Source organism: Ochotona curzoniae, unplaced genomic scaffold, assembly GCF_017591425.1.
Source record: "Ochotona curzoniae isolate NIBS_2020 unplaced genomic scaffold, NIBS_Ocur_1.0 contig_3190, whole genome shotgun sequence".
Taxonomy (NCBI): Eukaryota; Metazoa; Chordata; class Mammalia; order Lagomorpha; family Ochotonidae; genus Ochotona; species Ochotona curzoniae.
The window spans coordinates 1,116,944-1,133,372 of record NW_024465751.1 but is presented as its reverse complement, the minus strand read 5'-3'; positions in this window follow the sequence as shown (position 1 = coordinate 1,133,372).

The window sequence follows — 16,429 nt, the reverse complement described above, 5'->3', positions numbered from 1 at the left end:
ATCATTGGGCGGGGGATGGGATTGGGGAGGGGTGTGACCTTGGGCTTGGGGGCTGGAACTTCCTGCAGCCTGCTGGATGCTGAGGAGTCTCAGGCCAGGGCGTCTTCATACTCAGATCCCTGACTCCAGTCACCAAGCACACGTGGTGAGCTGTCCCCAGGCCTGCCTGGGTGCCATTTGGTGCCAGGCTCTGTCTGCTGGCAACCCCACTGCAAGCTCTGAACCTTGGAGAGATTTCAGATCTGCTTCCTCAACAGAAACATATCTTATGTTAAACCAAAACAAAAAAAAATGTGGTGGGGATTTGGTAGAGCAGCTCCTATCAGAGTGCTTGGTCTGGGATCTGATCATTCCAGCTTCCTGCACACACTGGGTAGCAGGTAGCTTCAGTGTGACCTCTGTCACCCACAGGGAGATCAGAGAAATTCCCAGCTCCAGGGGAAAGGCTCATTTGGGGAATAAACTAGCGGATGGGTGATTCATTCATTCTTATCCTTCTCATTCTTTTCCTCTCCTTCCCTCTACTGTTCTTTCGCTTTCAAATAAATAAAATAGGTTAAAAAACTTAAATAGTGTTCTTAAAAGCCAGGTAATATCACAAGCTGTTAGAAATGAAAAATATAATTGTGCAAAGTGTGATAGTAATGAAATTTAAGTTATCCTCCCAGTAAATAAAGCTCAGGGACTAAAATCAGGACAATAGAAATGAGTAAGAAAATTAGAGGACCTACCCAGAAACTGTAAAAGCATAGACAATGGAGGAGAGAAAATATAGCAACCGGATTTGGAAGAAATGATTCCAGAAGGCTTTAGGAGCTCACCGCAGGTTTTAGACCATGAGTGAAAAGGTGTACACATACCCACTTACAGGCAGGCAGAATTTGCAGACAACATCCAACAATATACTGGGTTTTATGCCTAGGAGTGGATATGTCATCTGGAGGTGCTAACACCTCCAGAGATTGTCCCACAGAATTTTCTCTGGCTGTGGGCAAATACAGGTGGGAAGCAGAAACAGCAGCAGCTAATGCGCTACTACTGCTGCTGCTGCTGCTGCTTTTAGGAAGAGGTCATAGGTCAGCAAACACCAACCAGCTGTCAGCTAGCCCGGAGAGTGCCACCAGCACAGGGATCCGACGCTAAGAACACTGAGCTTTTGGAAGAGACACAGAGCCCAGCCCTGTGATCCTCCAAGGAAACTATCTCTTCTGTGACAGACACCAAACTCAAATCTGGGCATTGTTTATGGTCAAAGTTTATGGTACAGGTTGAGTGTCACTTATCTAAGATCCCTGGAAACATAAGTGTGGCAGATTTGATGGAATTTTTAGTTAGGCGTGCACCGATGAGCTATCTAGATGATGGGACTCAAGTTTAAAGTTGAACTTCATTTGTGTTTCATAGTCACCTTAGCACAGAACTTCAAGCTAATTTAAACACTATTTTCAGTGGGCTTGTGTTTTGACTATGATTTGTCGCATAAGATCAAGCATAAAATTTTCTCCTTCTGATGTTATATCAACATTCAAAGTTTCAGAGTTTGGATTTTCAGATTAGCAGTAATAATCTCATACTTGAGGTGTATCAATGAAAAAAGAATTGGAAGGAAAAAAATGAGAAGTGTAAATGTTTTCACGTGCAGGATTAATAATTGACTGAAGTTGATTTTTCATTAGTATTGAGGAAATCCAGAAGATATTTCTGATTCTGATGCTGTAAATTTTTCACATTTCAATTAGAGCAAAACAAAAAAGTGTAATATGAAAGACATGGTCATGGAACATCTAAGGTACTTTCCATTTTGGGGACCTATTATTGTTTTCCATCCAAACTGGGACAGAAACGAAAGAGAGGGAAGAATAAGTGTCCTAAACTTGAGAAAGGCAAAAGATTTCCCCAGGTCTCAAGTGAGGAAGGACCTCAGTTTGAAACCTAGCCAATGGAAAACATGTCAAAAGGCTGTGGGAAGAGAAAACGGACAGATTTCTTAATGGTTTGAATACTTTGAGCAATTTTTTTGTGATAAACGGGTTGAATAGTTTCAGAGATCTCTACAAGGGTTAGTCTGATGCAAAATCAGAGAGTAATGTTTTTAAGTTTTCAAATAGTCACACCAAACAAGACAGTAACTTGGATGAAAGACAAAAGACAGGAAAATAAAATTCCCAGAGCATATATGACAGAGTAGATACGATGCAATAAATGTAACACTGGCTGTTAATGCCAGCTGTGTAGGCACAGTAATAAAAAAAAATATGGTGTCTGGACAACGGAAGTAGGGAGTCCGGGTGTGAAGCCCATGCGTGAAAAGTGGCAATGGAAAAACAAGGAAATTGCTCATGTTCTATTGCAGGAAGTGAATGGCCACCATTTAGTGATGAGGAAAGAACAGGTGGCAATGGACACAGGTCACTGAGAAATGTCAGTCAGGTGCAGGGGAACAAAGAAAACTGCTCCTGCACAAGAGAGGATAAATAGGAGTGCTTTACACTGTGTTTCTTTTTTCTTTTTTTTTTTTGAAGCAAGCATCGGATGGCTACAGCACTTGGTAAGATAAGCAAACAGTTTAAAATAAATACAGAAACTGAGCGGAAGGAGAGGGGTGGGCAGGTAGCACCTGCATGAAAGAATTCTTTATTGATTGGACGTGTTTTCCTCTCGGGAATTTTCTTTCCATGAGATGGGAGAAATTTCCAGAAGCATACACTGTTAACTTTTAATTGGGGAAACCAGGGCAATTCTGCTGCTTCTCTTCCCACACAGATTCCAGTTTTCTGAGGACCAACTTGGCAGTGTAGAATTTGATGGGGTGAAATCTACAAAGTAATTGTTTGCTTAAAACAAAACGCGGGCAACAGCAGAGGTGAGAGAAGGTGAGTGACAGCTGGGTGTTGTTCACTGGGTTTGTTTGGATCTGCTAACAAACAAAGCTTTCAGTGGATTTTATCTAAAAATGATACACTGGACATTTCCTTGCCAGGATGGATAATTTTCCAACATGAAATCTGTAGCAACTGCACGTGTAATGAGGCTGCCTGTGCCAAGATGGTGACAGTCTCAGGACCACACAGAGCTTGACTGCAGAGGAGTATAGAGGAAAGAGGAAGGAAAGCTGTCTTAGAAAAGAGAACCTGGTCCCAAATGAAACCAAGCAGGAGGCAGAGAGGCATTTTGGAATCGAACTGTATTCAGTCTAGAGAGAAGGGGAAATGCAACGTTAGAATCCAGCAAGCTTGACTTGGAACATGAGCGCATCCATGCCAGGTAACCTGGGCAAATAAAGGACTCATTTCTTCCAATCTAGCTGTAGTTTTTTTCCATAAAATGTGGGAAATAAATCATCTTAGGAAACGGGAGGTTAGGCATTTTGATGTAAAAGGCCTGGCAGCATTCTTGGCAGGTATTTAATAAATGTCACATTCGCACATATGCACACCTCTTAGTCCCGCGGGAGAAGCTGTAGTTAGATCCCACCCAGTGAAATCTCACTACCTCTTTCTCGCTGCTCTGATTCTGAAAATTTCCACGTCTACTTCCTCTTACTGTCTCAGTCGTTTGCTTAAAATCCCTCCAAGGCATCACGGGATGTCACTGAAGAACTATATGTATATACTGCTTTCCTTTGCAGAGCTCCTGATTCAACCAGGAAGATAAAATCACAAGAAAGAAAGAAAAAGGGTGGGTGGAGGGAATGGTACATCATAATTATTCTACTGCACCATAAACAGCTGGACATAGAACCTCGAGCTCAGATTTGTAAAGCACTTTAACAATGGAATAGGATCTGGGAAAAGCTCAGAGCAGGGATACATGACTTGGGGATTGCCCATGTAGTTTCCAAGATGTGTTGCTGATACAAGCTGGTGTGTGTGTGTGTGTGTGTGTGTGTGTGTGTGTGTGTGTGTGTGGCTGGATACTGGTTCAATGGAAGAGTGCCTGTTTAATGATCTTGTAGAAAGAATAATTCTCTTTTGCAGAATTTTTCAAGGTAGCCAAGTGCTCATTTGTATTTGAATCTTTTCTTCTCTCTAAATTTCCTCCCCCCTCCCCAATTCCCAAGTAAATACTTCTCTTCTTTTCCTTTTTTTTTTTGCACATATTTTCTGAGTCACAAGCCATATCAGGTGCTGGTAAGGTTGACAGCAAGAAGAACCATCATTCCTCTTGCATTGTTAACCTAACAAGGAATACTGCTATGACCATACATTAGAGGCAGCAGAGAGACAAGGCCTAGTCAGAATAAAAAGCCCAACAAAGTTACCTTTGGTATGGAAAATCCCAGAAGCTTCCATGTCAGTGGCTGAGGGCAGAGGAACTTGGTGTCCCTTTCCAGAATGAGCTGCTGACAGGTAGTCGATAAGGAGCCCCCTAGAGGATGGCAGGGGAATGCCAAGGAAGCTCCCTCAAAAGCACAGGGAATCCGTGCAGAAGCTGCCCTTGCCCAGCTCTTTTTGCTTCTGACATCTGGCATAAAGAAACACATTCCAGACTGTGAGGCTGCCTCACAGTACAGGCTATGCCATGCTAACCCAGAAACTTCTTGTTTTCAGGGAAAATCAACTGACTCTTTGTCATGTCACTTGATGATGCCTTCCTAATAACATCAGTGTCCCTATGAAACCGAGTTCTATTCGTCATTTACAAAGAATGCTCACATTTAATCCTTTTCTCTCCCTTGAGTTTATGTAAGATTACCCCAGCATTAACGCCAATTTTATCCCAGAGGACTGCACAGCACAGCATCTGGACATCTCTGAGTGTCATCAGGTGACTGGTCCATTCTATACTGAAAAAGTGCTGATGTAAAGAGTCATGTGAGGATGGCCCACCTATAAAGAACTGTGGCCTCAGAGCTCTGTGTCCAACAAAGATCCAGGTTTTAAGCCTGTGTCACAGAAAGAAAGGAGATTATTAGGAAAATGGACAAAGGTAATATTGAGGTTGTCCTGAACTCAACCTCAGCTGTGATTCACTGGAGTTCATTAAAAAAGGAGACAGAAAAATATCCTCATATATGATGAGTGAAATAAAAACTCATCTTCCAAAACTGCCCACAAAACAGAGACAGGATAACCACTGAGAACAGCCCCCACTCGGCCTCTGCGCTCTGATGATACTCAGGGTAGAGCAAGCAGTCCAGTGCACATCACAATCAGGGCTGATTGCAAGAGTGGAGTTGACCCAGTCGTCCCTTCTAACATCCTTCATGGTTATTCCTCTCAGTTGCAACAATGCCAAAACCCAACTCCAAATTTTCTTGCCATAGTACTCCATTTTTAAATCCCTTCTTGAGATACCTGCTTTTCTTGCTGCCAGACAACCTATACTCTTAAGCACTGGCTCCTACTTAACTCGTGTAATTTCCATGTTCTTAGCCATCTACACCTTCCACTCACAGTCCAAAAAAATTGTTGGATCTGAAACATCAACGATCCTTCAGAAGTTTATCCATCACAATCACACATCTAGTGATGGGTTTTATCCGTACCACTCCTGGCAGATTTTCTGATACAAATACATTGGAATGCTGTTCCTTCATTGAGCATCTAGTTATCACTACTGAGCTTCTTAACACAGATCTGCTTTTAATTGTGATTTAATGATCCTCCAATTAGTGAGACAGTACTAGTTCTCTTCAGCACTGGTACAAGCTGCAAAATACTCCCCAGTTCTTCTAACTCTTCTTATATGTCATGTTTTAGTCTCTTCTTCACCTGTCTGGAACTGGCTTTGTTCAAATACAGTAAGCCAAATGTGTTCTGTTAGCACCTAACAAAACATGACCTCTCCTTTCTTGGCCATTTCTGTTTTTCTGGAGGGATATGTTAAATATTTGATCTGGGTAAAATTGTAACAATGCGTCTACAGTGCACAGGGCCTTGTTTGCTTTTCTGGCATCCATCCCCGTGTTGCAAGGAGATGGAGCCCAGTCATTGTTTGAAGATGTCCCTTCCTCACTCTCACACCATGTGTTTTGAATGAGACTTATCTGCACTCCTAGACAGGCATGTGTCTGTACAGTCTAGACAGGCCTATACCAGTCAGTAGGTCGCATCAGTTGGTTCAACAGTGTGCTTTTTGCCAATGCCTGTCCCATCAGAGTGAGCTTCATGACTTCAATTGGGCACATATCAGGGGGTATTGGATTTGTATGCAGAGAGATGCAGCGTAAGAGCCACTCTACATTCACTGATGACTCTGATATTCTACTAGAAAATGGGGTCAGTATATTCAAGGCAGAGTCAAGATGCAGACAAAGAAAAGCACAAGTTTGTGGCACTGCTCAAGAATCTGTTGAAGCTCACTGGAGGTCACATGGATTGTGTATTATATCAGCATTTAAAGCAAGACATGCCCTGTTATCACCAAGCCAGTCTACATTAGGTTTGGAAAGTGAAAATACATCAATTAACAAAATACTAGAACACATACAAAAACTTGGAGAAGAATATAAAAATTATTGCTGGTTTATTACCAGGGGAAACCTCCAGATCCTCCTGAAAGAAGCTTTCAAGAAGACTTACAAAACATGATACTAAAACAGTCACATGAATAACAAAGTTAATTTATTCCCATGTTACTTGTTAAAATGCATAGGATCTGAAGATGGTACATGCAGACACCAGTGGACTAACTGAAAAACTGGGCCATTTTGATGAAGCGCCCCTGGAAACAAACCTGGACTCCAAAACAATCCTCTACTGCGAGCTGACATAGACCTGAAACATAATCCCCGATAACCTGAAGCTGAGATGGCAACCACTGGAACAAATTACTGGAGACTCAGAAGGGTGAAAATGGAAGGATGGTGGAAAGTTGAATAATGGGTACCAAAGCAGAGAAAGAAATAACAAGTTCTGATGTTTCACAGCACAGTGGAATAACTACAGTTCACCATCAAGAATGCTATTTATAGATAGGAAGGACACGAAGACAAGAAAATCGAAAATCCAGTTAATTAGCTTGATTGGTTCATACTGTCAGTATGCATTGTAATATTACATTGTGCTCCATAAAAATGCACCACTATTACATGTCAATCAGAGATTTAAATTATTCAAACATGGGTTGGATACACAAATTAGTGACTGAATAATCACCATCAAACAGATCATTTTGATAAAGCTAGATTTCTGAAATGGATATACAATTACACAGAGAAACGAGGACTGGTCTGATCCACAACTACGCAAGAGGGATTGCTGTTGTGCTGCCAAAGTGATTCCTCAAGGTATCCATGCAGGTGGTCTCAGAGAGGCACAGCGCCTGGATAAAGAGGTTAATAAGAAGACCAAAATCACATCCACAGTGCACCTGCTGTCCAAAAGTCTACTTTCATCTCTCAACACCATTGTACACCTGACATGGTCAAAAGCTGAGACAAGCAAATGAGCCCCCGAGGGAAGCACAGGGACTGCTCACAAGGGCTGCACCACCAACCATCAAGTGGAGCCTCATGTATCTGCTGCTAATCTTCCATCCAGGAATAAGCAGAGCAATCGCCTCCCACAAATTACATCAGCTTACTCTGACTTAGAAGGCTTACCACATTTTTACAAATGGAAATAATAAACCCAGAGGAGATATTATGAAAATGAGTCTGTAAACATTGGAATTGAATATAATCATGAGGAAGTTGCTGGTTAGACTAACGATGAGTAAATTAGAGTGGAATGCAGAATGGGATTTGTTCCTCAGCAAGCCTGGGAAAAAAGTGTCAGGAGGAGGAGGCGCCCAGGTGACCTGGACTTAGAAATTTGAGGGGCCACTGAAAAACCTACATGAAGCGACCTGCTTAGGAGCAGAGATCAATCACACGAGCCGGAGAAAGTGAAAATGCTATAACAAATACGCCTGTACTCTATAAAAAATTATTCAACAAAAGAAGTTACTTATACAATATCTTTCTCATTTCTCCCTTCTCTCTTCCATTCTTTTCTCCTCAAACGGGATGTACGTTTGGTCATTCCTCGGGCTATTTCACTCAGCTTTACTTATCTGAATACCATCATTTTGTCCTCAAAGATATTGCTGACAGCAGTTTAGGATTTTGGAATACGATCTTTATTCCTTCCTCCTTATCAGTGTCTTTTTAGCTTTCTCCTTTTATTCAACTTGCATGGTCAGTTTAGTGACACCATTTTTTGGTCCAGTTATTGGCATCAATTAAACAGACACTGTACTCTCGCTCTCTTTAGTGGCTAGAGACTTTTATACCGAAGCATTTACTTGGCTTATACATTTCAGCTCTGTATATACGAGAGTATACTATCTACAGTCCACCTACCCAATCTTTATTTTTTTAAAGATGTATTTATTATTTCATGATACAGTTCCATAAGCTCTCGGATTTCCTTTCTTCTCTTCCTAAATCACCTTCCTCTCCCCCACAATTTTCCCTATATTATTGTTTTTTTTAAAGGCTTATTTTTTTTTTTTTTTTTTGCAAAATCAGACATACAGAGAGGAGAGACAGAGAGGAAGATCTTCCATCTGATGGTTCACTCCCCAAGGGGCCGCAATTGGCAGTGCTGCATAGATCTGAAGCCAGGAGCCAGTAAATTTCTCCAGGTCTCCCACATGGGTGCAGGGTCCCAAGGCTTTGGGCCATCCTTGACTGCTTTCCCAGTCCACAAGTAGGGAGCTGGATTGGAAGTGGAGCTGCTGGGATTAGAACTGGCGCCTGTCGCGCCCACGTGTCTTACCGCCCAGCAATAAGACGCAGACGCGGGTGAAGCCTTCTGCGGTAAAATTTATTGTGCACAGCAAGATGAGGAGGAAAAGGGCTCCGACCCCGGCAGGCTTTCTGCTCTTATGTGCTGTCTGGCCCCACCTCCGCCGATGATAGGTCGGCGTCATGATTACGCAGGGTTCTGGGCGACTGGATTCGTCAGTCCCAGTGTTTACGTGCCTGCTGCGCCGCAGCTCACTGCGCATGCGCTAGGCACCTGCGCAGTACTGCGAAATCTACGTGACTCTCCACCAAACACCAAGATGTGGCTTCTCTGGCCGGCGCCATTTTGGGTACGGCATGTGGCCAGTACGTACAGAGGCGGCTGGCAACAGGCGCCCATATGGGATCCCAGTGTGTGCAAGATGAGGACTTCAGCCGCTGGGCCACCGCGGCAGTATAGTCCTTCATAATCAGTCATTAGTCCATCATTCTTCTATTTGAGTGTATCCTGACACTGTAGGTATGGACAATGGCAAAGACCAGCATCCTACTGTCAAGACAGATTTAACAGTTTCATTGGGAGTCGATCTACGATTGGAAAGTAGAGATGCATACTGCATCGTATCTACGCATCTGGATGTGGTACTCTACTACAGTTATCATACATCACCTTCAATGAAAAGCCATGAAACAAAATCGACAGGGAGAAATACAGAAAATTACAATAACACGCTACTGAATGGCCAATGTGTTGCTGAAGAAATGAAAAAGAAAATAAAAGCCTTCCTGAAGGAAACAATGCTATGGTGTGAATTATGAGTCAGTGAGGATATTAGTCAGAAAAAAAGTTTTTTGAATGAATGAAAGTAGACTCAAAAATATCAAACCCCCTGAGATGTAGCACAAATAGTATTGAAAGGTCTATTGATCTTGTATTTTGCATGAAGGTTGCCTTATGTCACAGAGAATCTATGGCATTTGTCATTTTGGGATTGACTTATTTCATCAAGCATCATGGTTTCTAGTTAGGACTATTTGGTTGCAAATGGTAGAATTTCATTCTTTTTGATGGTTGAGTAGTATTCCATTGAGTAGATGTACCACAGTTTCTCCATCCACTCCTCTTTGGACAGGCATCTGGGTTGTTTCCATGTGTTCACTAATATAGATCATGCTGCTGTAAATATAGAATTACAAATCCCTTTCTCATATGCAGATTTATTTTATTTTGGATATATTCCCAGAAGTGAGATAACTGGGTGATATAGCAGGGTTATTTTCAATTCACTTAGCACTCTTCACACTAACTTCCACAGTGGTTGTACCAACCTATGCTCCCAACAGCAGAGAAGGAAGGTACCACATCCACACTACCAGGTATTGTTAGTAGAGTTCTGAATGTAGGCCTATCTCACTGGAGGAATCTCAATGTGATTTTCATTTGCATTTCCCTGACAGCTAGGGAGCCTGAGCATTTTTTCATATGTTCATTAGCCATTTGAATTTGTTCTGAATAATGTCTGTGGGCCTGGCGCAGTAGTATAGCATCTGAAGCCCTCACCTTGCACACACCGGGTTCCCATATGGGTACTAGTTCATATCCCAGCAATCCCATTTCTCTTCCAGCTTCCTACTTGTGACCTGGGAAAGTAGTCGAGGACGGCTCAAAGCCTTGGGACTCTGCACCCATGTAGGAGACCCAGAAGAGGCTCAGCTTCCTGGCTTTGGGTCAGCATAGCTCTAGCCATTGTGGCCGTTTAGGGAATGAATCATACGATGGAAGATCTTCCTCTCTTTTTCTCCTCCTCTCTGTATATCTGACTTTCCAATTAAAAAAAAAAAAAGAAAGAAAGGTGCCTGTTTCCTTTGCCTGTTTGTTCACAGGGTTGTTTTGTTGTCATTGAATTTCTGACGCTCTTTGTAGATCCCGGATAGTAGTCCTCTATTGCTTGTACAGTGTGAAAAGATTTTCTCCCATTTTTTGCTGTACAAAGGTTCCCGGAGTAACATAGTCCCATTTATTTCTTTTTGCTTTATACTGTCTGTGCTTTTTGCGAACTTTCTAAGTCTTTCACAATTCCTATATCTTGGAGAGTGTTTCCTATGTTTTCCTCCTGTAGTTTGCTGGTTTCTGGGGTAGATTTAGGTCCTTGATCCATTTAGAGCTTAGCTTTTTTATAAGGTGACAGGTGGGGGTCTTGTTTCTTACCTCTGCAGGCTGCTGTCCAAGTGTCCCAATAGCATTTGTTGAAGAGACCAGATTTTTCCCCAAGATTATTTTCAGTTCTCTTGTTCAAGATTAACTAGCTACAAATGTGTGACTTCCCTTCTGGGATTTCTATACTGTTTCATTGATCTTCTCTGGTTTTTTTTTTTCACCAGTCCCAGAGACATCTGTCTGTATATAGAAGGGTCACTTAAGCACAGACGTCTATGCTGTAGCATGGGTGTAGACATATAAAGTCCGGTATCTGTCACCTTGACCTTGTGTATGTCCTAGTTCTGAGTCACTCACCCCTATGTGCCCTGAACAATGCTGACAAACTTCTATGTAGCTTTGTTTCTGGTTTCATCTTGTTCTTAATTCACTGGTAGAAGCTAATTGCCAAGATAGCCCAAAATAGCCCTCATTGAGTCCCTCCCCAGATTTTCATGCTGTTGAATAGAGCAATAAAGAAAGGAACTGCAAAAATTAATAGCATGCATTTCAAAAATGTGTCATGAAGGTTGGAGTGGTCTTTAAGTTGTTCTCCTTGTATCACCCAGCCCTCCTCCTCCTCCTCCTTCTTCCTTCCTTCCCTCCCTCCTTCCTTAACAGAGAATTTCAAGTAAAACAAATCTTTAAAAATAGCAATACTGCTTATTTTATTCATTATTAATAATATAGTATACATATAATTGAGCAAAGTCACAGCACTTGGTTAGTAGGTGAAGATCCAAACTCAGATCTGTCTGATTCTGCTCTCCGCGCTCTTGATAATCAAGCAACTACAAGGAATGGGCTAATGGTGATGCAGGTCCTGGATTGGACATCTGCAATAGAAAGAAAAGCAGGACGCATTCTCCCTCACCAACTGGAGTGGGGGCTGGGTAGAATGAGAAATGTAATCATGCTCTTAAAACTATATATGAAATCTGTTCCCTTTGCAAAAATAAAAAGTTAAAAATGTTCTACTAGAGTAAAGGCAATTTGTTAACAAGCACAACGAATTCTGAAAAGCATTTGCATGAAGGTTTTTAGTCAAATTTACACCTTCTGCCATAAAGTAAAAAGAAAAGAGTTTCTTTTTATTCTTTAAATATGGCAAAAGGGGAATGTTGACTTAGCAACAGACTTTTAAAGTTTTTCCAATATCTTTAAATTCTGTAGGTAGTGTTCTGAGCCAAAGCATTTAGTTCTTAAAAGTATTATTTTAAAGGCAGAAGGGCAGCTCCCTCCAGGTGCTTCCCACATACACATACTGAGATCTTAGCCATTTCCCCAATGCCTGCAACAATCAGGGCCAAATCCCTCCTGTTGATGGGAGAAGCACAGTTCCTGCAGTTGTCAGCCCTGACTCTCAGTGCCTGCAGGAAATCACAGCCAAGAATCACAGGGAGGAATCACCTCCAGGCACTGTGACTTGGGATACTTGCATCCCAGCCATGAAGCCAAATGCCCACCCTCTTAAAGTGATATGATACCCCTGCTGGTTAACAACATTTACAAATGCAAACATTCCCCCAACATCAGTTCCCATTGCAAACTGCTCTACTTCAAGCCCGGTTGGTAACCCAACTGAAAGGTATGAAATAGATGGACAAAGGCAGGACAAGTTGAAACTAGGTATTCTGTAGCATGGCATCCATCATCATTTAAGCTTTAATTATAGATTTTTTATTGTACCTTGAGCTGGAAAATGTGTCCCAAGAGCAGACAAGTGTTGAAAGTCCAGAGTACATTTTAAAAAAATGGTTAAAATGAAGGTAAAGGAAATTGTCTCTTGCTTTGTAAATTCAACATAGTTGATCTGCGGGACATGGACAGACAATAAATATGAAACTGCATGAAATCATTTTATAGGTGTTTTATGAGTTTAATGACCAAGAGAATTGCCCATGACTGAGATGCAATTGTGGTTTGTGGAAATGATGGGTTTGCTGGGTATTTCCTCTGTATCCTCCTCTTGCATTCTTTACACATAAATGATTTAGTTGTTCCTACTTACATGCAAATATATAAGCTGCCCTCTATTCTTCTGAGTTGAAATAAACTTGAAATTTTGCTTTTTTGCTATTTTTGAGCTAATTAATGTGTTTTTATTACAACCCATTTATACTTAATGATGCATCTGACAGTACTACCATTTGGAAGATGCAAATTATTTTATATTTTTATAGGTTTAGCTGCTTTATTTTAACCTTGTAATATGTCATGAGGGAAAAAAGGAAATTACCGGCCTTGGTTCATTTTCTAAGTTGGAAAAGAATACTTCACAACTTTTTAAAATTGAAAGTTTGGTTCCTCTGTGGTCCTACTTAATCCCCTGAAGCCTATTTATTTAGCAAGAGAAGATTTTGAGCAACTCATTACCACATGTGAATGCATTAAGTTGGAAATTGATTAATCCATCATGTGAATGTTTTCAACCACTCCAAGGCAGACAACAAAATTCTAATGAAAACCCATTGCACATGGTAGGAGACAATACCTTTAATCAATTCAAGTGTCTTATCTAACCTTTTTTAGAGTTGCTTGTGCTGTGCTGGGTAGTTTAGCAAGACAAGAGGATGGGTTGGGTCAAATCAAGCAGATTACCTGGATAGCAGTTGAGAACTGTTCTCAACAGTGGGGTAAGGAACCAAATACTTGGTGTGATTTCCACAATTCTGCTTTCCTTAATGAATGTAAATATTAGTTTTTAGAAAAAGAATCCAGAAAATCTGACATTTACAGAGCATTCTGGCAAAGGTAGGGCCACTTTAACAATGTCAGGCTAGAGGCAGGAGTGAAAGGACCACACTCAATGTCCATCCAAGCAGAGGTTAATAACTTCCTCAAAATAATCATGGGGCCAAGGATTGGGACATACGGAATGAACTTTTCTGACCTGCTTCAGGGAATTGAAAGCATTCAAAAATAGGACCCACAGTCCCTGAGAGAGAGAGCAGTGAAAATTAGATTATAATACAATACAGTCTATTTGTTTCTCAATGAGAAGGGCTTGCCATTAGATGTAATTATCATTTGTTATACAAAATTGATTTAGATGACTACCTAGTAAACTGGTTATTGATTTCCATTTGAGCTGTTTCCTCCATTTGTTGGCTTTTTTTTTTTCCTACCATGGACCACAGTGGACCATGAGTAGGAGATCATGTAGGCAGCATCCAGTAACAGGCCCAGAGATTGAGAGGACAATTCATTTCTTTCCTTCTCTTCATCTTCCTTCCCTGTCCTACTGAAAGCACTTCTAACACTTCCTTCTGTCCCTTCTTCGTTAGAGTTAAAAGCAACTTACATAAGGTTGAAACGCACAGAAAGATAAATCACCTCCCCTCTGCTGAACACAGAAAGCTAAAAAGGAAAAAGGAATCGCATTTGCTTTTACACGCAATATATCAAAGTAATTTATGTCAGCCACCACTCTGCCTGCCTTCATACATATTCGTTTTTAAATAAAATCAATCCCTGTAAACCAGTAATAGCTTTCTTTGTAAGGATCTTTAAAATTTTTTTTAAAAAAAGTAGTTGGAATCCAGTTTCATTAGAGACAAAGTTGCTTTATTGCTTCACAAAATCATTCATTTTAGTGAAGTATAAGCTTAAGAGATGGATTCCTCCAAGTGTTAAACCGTTAAGAACTAACCAGCAGCTGAGAATTAGGCAATCGAATCAAAGCTAACAATCAAACCAGGTAGGGAAGTGTTAACTGTGCAACATTCAGAAGCTTAAGGCATTAGAAGGTAAGAGCATCAGTGGTCCATGGTGTTAGAGCTAAGTCCAGGGAGGTGTGAGTCCACCGGGTTAGACCCAAGTCCAGGGAGGTGTGAGTCCACCGGGTTAGACCCAAGTCCAGGAAGGTGTGAGTTCATGGGGTTAGAGCCATGTCCAGGGAGATGTGACTAAGTAACTACCAGAAGATTCTCATGCAGAAAACCATCAAGACTGCAGGTGCAGTAGCCCACACTCCCTCTGGAAATTCCCTCAATTTATAGAATGGAGGAGTGTAGCACAAAGAGCTTAAAGAATTGTCCTTGGTGGTCATACAGCTGGTACAGACCAGAACTGGAACTCAAATCCAGGTAGTTCAGTATGGATTAACCCCCACAAAGAAACTGTGAGTGACACACCATTATCCTTGTTTTCACAACAGAAAATTGGGGCTCAGTTGAAATATCGTGCCCGTGTCCAATCCCTATCCCAGAGTCTGTGCTCTCTGCTTACCAGCGACTTATGAAGCACTGGCTAGAGAAAGTCAGCCAGAGCCGCACATGCCGCAGAGAGCACGGACTGCTAAGTGCGCAGGTCCTTCTGCTTGGGTTTACTTCCTAGTGGAGGCATGCTCACATTCCAGAGTCAGCCATGGCGCTGTATGGGAAAGGAAAGAAATGCTCTGAAATGTGACAGATGTGAGCAGCTGAGGGTGACTAGCTCTGGGCAGGTTGCGTCGTACTTCCTCAGCCTCAGTGTTCCCACTGTAAAATGGGAGTGATCTCCCTCATGCAGGGAGCAATGGCATGGAATGAAATCACGGATGTGAACTCTTAGCACATAGGACATAACATTTGGTAAACACAAGCTGGATATCATTAATGCTAACCACCTTTCCCTCAAGCCACTTCTAGTGTAGACCACATCAGACAGAGGAAAGAGAAAGTCCCTGGAGTAAGGCTTACTCTATCAGAAAGGAGACCTATCTGATGGTACTGCTAATTTTACAGCTTGGATTGAGGAATTCAAGATGACTGAGAAGTCTAAAGCCATTTGTCTAATTAGATAACGACTGTTCGTCTTCCTAACACTGAGGCATTTGAAATTGCATCATCTCTGTTTTCTACATAGGACACATAAAAGAGGTTCTAAAGGTATGGAGAGTGTTGATAAAAGTCAACATAGGTAAATTAGCCAGGCAGATGCCAGGCACATACATCTGATGTCCTAGTGTCTCTGCAAAGTGAGATATTAGAGAAGTTACCTTATCTGCTGACTACGGAAGTGCGGCTGCAGAGTCTCCAGATTCAAGACTCCAATATTTATTTCTACACCGAACATGCCTAGCATTAGATTCAATAGCTAAGGATTACCCAATAAAGGAATATAAACATCAAAAATACCTGGGAAGATTTATTTTCAATTAAATTCAGCTGAGTTGTATTAGGAGTTCCCTATGCCCTAAGTATGTGCCAAACACTTGAAAAGCAAAAGAGGGAAAGTATACATGTATCTAAGATGAGGGTGCAGTGAACAGAATGGCAGCTCAGAGAGACGTACTGAGAGGGTGGGAGCAATCTTGAACCAGGTTTGCTAACTTCAAATTCACTTCCATCATTCAGCACCTGCTTAGCTCTCCCCATCACTTCTCCCTGCTTAGGCCTGTTAGAGAACAATAAATGAGCTTACATAAGCTAATAAAGTTGAAGTTCCCAGAACAACACCCAGCACACAGAAAGCAATAAGTAAATGGTTGATATTTTTATCACTGAGAATATAGACAGAATCTTAAACATTAGCCAACCTCACCCGCTAAATTCACGGAAGATTTTGAGCTCCAG